Here is a 6,351-nt window from a genome sequence, read left to right as displayed (position 1 = left end):
ATTCTAGAGGAGTGACAAGGAGCTTGCTCTTTTCTGTTTTGCTTCCTGTTACTGTGTCACCAAAACAACAGTTCCTCACTCTGGCCATGACAGAATTATTTCCAATGGGAGCAGCTGGTTCAAGTTTACATTATTTCCACAATTTCAGAACCAGCCTCATTATGCTTCTTCAGACATACTGGTAACAGCTGGCAGATGCCTTTCCTGTCCCAGCTCCATGGGACCCTTTATCCAAGCTTCCAAGGCTTATTAATCCCAAGCTCTTCTTTCCTCCAGCTGTCGGGCTGGTAACTGCTTTCTGCGTTTTTCCTACAGTATTCCTTTTGCTTTTCCAGTTTTCTAATACCTGCGTAACAATTCTTTATACTAAATTCTCTCTGTGGAAGTAATTCATAAAGTTTGTGTCTCCTGACTGATACAAATATTGGTGCCAGAAGTCTCAGGAAACAGACCCTCAGAGATAGAATTTTTGCAGGTGTTTGATTTGTCTTTAGACCTTGATGTGATATTAAGTTTCTTGTCATGGAAATGGGATGCTGGTAGCCCATGGCACAGATTGGTACTGATTAATCAAATTATTGGCTGTAGATTATTGTGATGAACAATTCCCTGAAGCAGGTGCCTTCAGAGATCAGTGGCTGCTGGGAATAATGAGGGCTTCGTGCTCTGTGGTGTGGGATGCCTTCTTCTGAGAGTGCATGAGGGCTTACACAAAGAAAATGACAGACTCAGGTCTTTAAAGTCTCAGCTCAAGTCCTGGTTAGGGAGATTCTATGGCAGCCCTAAAAGTATCTCAAATCTTTTGTAGCTGCAAACTCAGATACAATATTTAATTGTGAGAGTTGCAGATTTTAAATGTAAATTGAATTCACAGTATACGTCTTCCAGTGAAAGCTGGGATGAGAATTGAGACAGTGTCTGGTTCCATAACTTGGGATGAGGACATCTGCATAGGCTGGCAGGAAGCTGAAAATGTTAACCCCTAAGTCATTCTGAGCCTTCCTGCTTCACCTTCTGTGTCTGAAGTTAGGCTTCCTTTGCTTAAAGTCCATGTAATAACCTCTCCTGAGGCAGGTGCCTTTCAAGGAGACATTGCTCTTCAAGATCTATGCCACTGCTCTTGTCGCACTCGCCCCATAACTAGGGTCAGATCCAGTATATTACAAGGAAACAAGTTCAGAGTCTTGATCCTGAAGGAAAGATTTTATCCTCAAAGATAACTGCAAGATTTTTCTAATTTATATAGGCAGAAACCTAGTGAATGTGTGGAATGGGAGTCTAAGAGCTTTAGACCCAAGAAGGCAGAATATAATGGCTAAATGACTGATATGAGTGTACTTATCAGTGGTTCTCCAATGTGCTAACTTGTACTAAAAATTTGCTTATTTGGGGGCGCCTGGGTGGCTCAGTCGGTTAAACGGCCAACTTCAGCTCAGGGCATGATCTCACAGTTTGTGAGTTCAAGTCCCATATTAGGCCCTGTGCTGACAGCTCAGAGCCTGAAGACTGCTTCAGATTCTGTGTCTCCCCTTCTCTCTGCCCCTCCCCAGCTGGCACTCTGTCTCTGTCTCTCTCAAAAATAAAGAAACATTAAAAAAAAGAATTTACTTATTTGGACTGAACAGTGACCTAAATATAGGGAGTTTCAAGTCCCAGAACTTCCTTGGCATAATGTAGAGAAAGAAAAGATTTAGGGAGAGAGAAATGTTGGGGTAAATACATATGTGTGACCTTCAAACTTCCCTCACCTACTACTGCTCCCTATGGCATGGTTCAAAAGGACCAAGCAGACACTCCTTCACTAATAATTGAGCAATACATTAAAGACGAGATCATCCATATTCTTGAAAATCTTTGTGGTGGCTGTTCTCTGTAAGCTGGTATAATGGTAGAGATGCTGTCACTATTCAATGCTATTCATTAATTTCATTGGCTTTGGAGGGATCTAGAAAAGCAGAGGCCAAATGGCAATGTTCAAGTCACGAGAAATAAGGTGGATACACTTAACATAATACATAGCAGGGGCAAAACAGCCACCAGATTGTTTTGGCCACAAGATCATTGATAGTAGCTGTTGATGGTTACTTTTATGGGTCAATTTGGCTGAGAAAATGTTATTTGGGTGTTTCTGCAAGGGTGTATTTGGATGAAATTAACATTTAAGTCGGTGGACTTGGAGTAAAGCAGATTTCCCTCCAAAATATGAGTGTGCCTCATTTAGTCAGTTGAAGACCTGAATAGAATAAAAAGACCAAGTTTCCCAATCAAGAGAGCAATCTCTAGCAGACTGTCTTTTTTTGTAAATTTTTAATGCTTATTTATTTTTGAGAGAGAGAGACAGACTGTGAGGAGAGGGGCAGAGAGAGACACACACAGGATCTGAAACAGGCTCCAGGCTCTGTGTCAGCACAGAGCCCAATGTAGGGCTTTAACCCACAAACCGAGAGACCATGACCTGAGCTAAAGTTGGATGCTTAACTGACGGAACCACCCAGGCACCCCTCTAGCAGACTGTCTTCAGACTGGATCCCTTTCCTGCCTGTCTGGTCTACTAGCCCGCCTTGCCAATTTTGGACTTGTCAGCTTCTATAATTATGTGAGTCAGTTCCCAATAATAAATCTCTTTCTATGTATATATACACACATCCTATTGGTTCTGTTTCTCTGGAGAACCCTAATACAGTAGCTAGTTGGTACAGGGACCTGGGAATGAAATAGATGGGAAGTCTACTAAATATTACTTAATCTATACAATAGGACAAACTGTAGGTCTGGTGCTCAGTGACTAAAGTCACTACAGAGACAGTCATAGCCTCTCCTCTGGTTTCCAGATCTAAGCCAGCTGTCAGACCCAGAGCCCCTTGACTGAAGGACATGCTGAGTTCTCTTAAGAACTCAACACTGCCACTATATATACTATAAACCTTCTTTCAAGACTTCCCCAGAGAGCTTCAGTCTTTAATGGGGTGAATCTTTAATGCAGACTGTATACTGCGAAAAAGGAAAATCCTCAGATCTGTTGGGGATTAATAAGCACTAGCCCTGAAATGGCAGTAATTTCTGGGACCCCAAAACACTACATAGTCCACCAGTCAACATGGAGGCTAATGGGGGTCAGGTAATGAATGGAATATTGGCCCAACTTAAAATTAAGGAAAGCCCAGTAGGTCTGTGAACCCAGTGGTTGTATCTTCAGTTCTTGAACATGTACATTGCATTAAACATACTTCATTACTGGCAGAATCCCCAAATTTCCTCTCTGGTCCATGGACTGACCCTTGTACTGAGGGTTATTGTTGTAAAAACGGTCAAGTAGGAGTCCCTAGAAAGTCCCCTCCTTACCAAGCCAGTAAGCCAAAAGCAATGGTATATCCCTACAGGAAATTGCAGAGGTTAGTGCCATCACCACAGGCCTCATATCTATCACGTCTCCACTTAAATTCATCTGTTTTCCCTGTGCCAAAGGTTGATGGATCTGAGAATTACATGGATTACTATAAACTTATACAGGTGATGACTCCAGCTGCAGCTGCTGTTTCAGATGAGCTATCATTATGAGAGACAATCAACATAACCCATATGGCCCTTCATATACCATTAGTGATCTGGCACACTAATCCCCCATCCCCACCCCCATACCAATTTGCAATGATGACCAGAAGCAGCTTGATTTTACCTTGCAGAACCAAGAGACCGTCTCTACAGCCTTCCCTTGGGGTTACCTCAACCTACTGTTATAATCTGCAGAGACTGGGGTCATCCTGAGAGTATATCTATCACATGGTCCACTTCACTGATGAAATGCAGATTGGAACTGACATGAGGTAGCAAACAGTACTTGAGATGCCTTAATAAAATGCATGTGAAGTTGGAGAGTGGGAAGTAAACCCTGTAAAAATCCAGGGACTCATGAGGCTTGGTGAAGTTTCTGAAGTGCTAATGGTCTGGAGCATGTTGCAATAGTTCTTTCGAGCTGAAACCTATGTGGCTGTACCTTCTATCACCTACCACTGCAATGAAGGCTTGATGTTGGTGGGCCTTTCGGCTTTTATAGGGAATATACCATATTTGAGTGTATCACTGTGACCCATTTACCCTAACACTGCCAGTTTTGGGTGGATTGGAAAAAGGCTCTGTAGAAAGTTCATGTTGTAGTGCTAGCTACTTTGTTACTTGAAACTTAAGACCAGCAGATCCAATGACACTTAATGTGGCAAATAAGGATTCTGTATGGAGCCTAGGGCAAATGCCAATAGGAGAATCAAAGCAAATACCTCTAGGGTTTGGGAGCAAATCCACACCCTCTTTTGAAGATAACTGATTTTGCTTTTGCGAATAAGCTTCATGGGAGCTGTGTGACCCAGCAAGCCATTCATCGAATAGATGAATCAAATAGAAATCAATCAATCATCAAATAGAAATGGTATACAAGGGAGAGATCAGGCAAGTCTAGAAAGCGCAAGCAAGTGCACAAGGCAAGGGTTAACTCCTTTGACACCTACTCGTTATAAGGTTTCCTTTTTCTCAGTCTTTAACTTTGGCTACATGAAGAGTTATGACCAGCTGACTAACAAGAATTTTAGGTCTGGTTTATAGTTTATTTTTGCCCAATAGGCCGGTGCCACCTGGTAGTTGCAAAAACTGCTACCTTACCACCTCAATCAGGTACATTTCTGAAATCTCCTTATGAAGGGGAATCTTCTGAAGGAGAACTCTGAGTACAATTAGTTGGCTATTATGTTCGAACTGAGCACTGTCCAGTAGTATGGATCTAAGCTCTAGTATCCCAGGGTAGCTACTAAAGATTTGATGACTGTTCGTGGACGTCCCCTCACGGGCCTACTGAGTGCCTGATCTGCTAACTGCAGAGACCAGAGACCAACAATGAGCCCTGGTATGGGCCCTTAGTGGCAGGTGTATTACGTTAGGTCCCTTCTATCACGGAAGCGATAGCAACTTACTCTCACTGGAAAAAACACATTATTGGGGTATGGCTTTGTCTTTGGTACTTCTGTCGGCCTTATTAACTGTCATGGAAGAGCAAAGGAGTGTGTGCTGACCTATCCACTCAGTTAAGGCAGCTTTTGGTGGCTTAGAAAAGTAGCTAAGATGTCAAAAGATTCATATGCTCAAGTCAGTTTTGGAGGAAAAGTCATTTATATGTTCTTTTTCCTACCCGTTTCTCAATGCTCCACCATTGTTCTGTCTGCCAATTTTGAACCAGCAGAGGCACAGGTGGGGCATTTTTAATTTGAGCTACTAATTCTTCTTCTAGAGATGTTTAAAATCAGATATTTGGCAAAATTTATGGTGTGGTTACATTTACTTTCAACCAACCAATCATGCACAGAGAGTGACATCTGCTGGTCATAAAGACCATGTCTTCACCCTGATTCTTTTTTGCAATTTACCAATGACTTTAATTGTATTGCAAAAATAAAATTACCTCTTTCTTGGAAGAAAAACCAACATATGACTTACAGGTGCCAACATCTGTATATTTGTGGGAGATTTTTATTTATTTATTAAAAGAAATTTTTAATGTATACTTATTTCTGAGAGATAGAGAGAGGCAGAGCATGGGCGAGGGAAGGGCAGAGAGAGAGGGAGACACAGAAACCAAAGCAGCTCCAGGCTCTGAGCTGTCAGCACAGAGGCCGATGCAGGACTCAAATTCATGAACCGAAAGATCATGACCTGAGCCGAAGACAGACACTTAACCGACTAAGCCATCCAGGTGCCCCTGTGGGAGATTTTTTTTTAACTAAAAAAAATAAACAAATAAAAAAACCTAAGTTTCTTCTTCATTTTAGCAGACATTGTAGTTTCTTTTGATCAAGAGGAAATAAACTGTTGAATTTGAAAATGAATTAGAAATTCAGCTATTCCCTTTAAAATATCCTTTTAGTTGGAGCACCCTGGGTGGCTCAGCCAGTTAAGTCTCTGACTCTTGATTTTGGTTTAGCTCATGATCTTGTGGTTTGTGGGTTCTAATCCTGCATCGGGTTCTGAGCTGACAGTGCAGAGCCTGCTTGAAATTCTCTCTACCCGCTTATTCTTCTCTCTTTCAAAATAGATAAACTTAAAAAAAATCATTTGGGTTTTTGTTTCAGAGCAGAAATACATGAGTTTGGTTCAAGAGAGAATTCTACTGGATTTAATAAATTACTTGCCACCAAAGGTCATTTGCTTCTGGTTTTGTGTTCTAGTCCTGCTTTTTTGTACTGCTCGTTTCCATGCTTCACTACATGCACTTGCTTCCATTCTTCTTCCTTCCCATCCTTAGATACACATACATATGAAACTTTATACATAACTCGTCCAGATTTATTCCTATATTAGCTTTGGAAA

This window comes from Suricata suricatta, chromosome 6 (genome assembly GCF_006229205.1).
Source record: "Suricata suricatta isolate VVHF042 chromosome 6, meerkat_22Aug2017_6uvM2_HiC, whole genome shotgun sequence".
Taxonomy (NCBI): domain Eukaryota; kingdom Metazoa; phylum Chordata; class Mammalia; order Carnivora; family Herpestidae; genus Suricata; species Suricata suricatta.
This window is presented reverse-complemented; position numbering follows the sequence as displayed.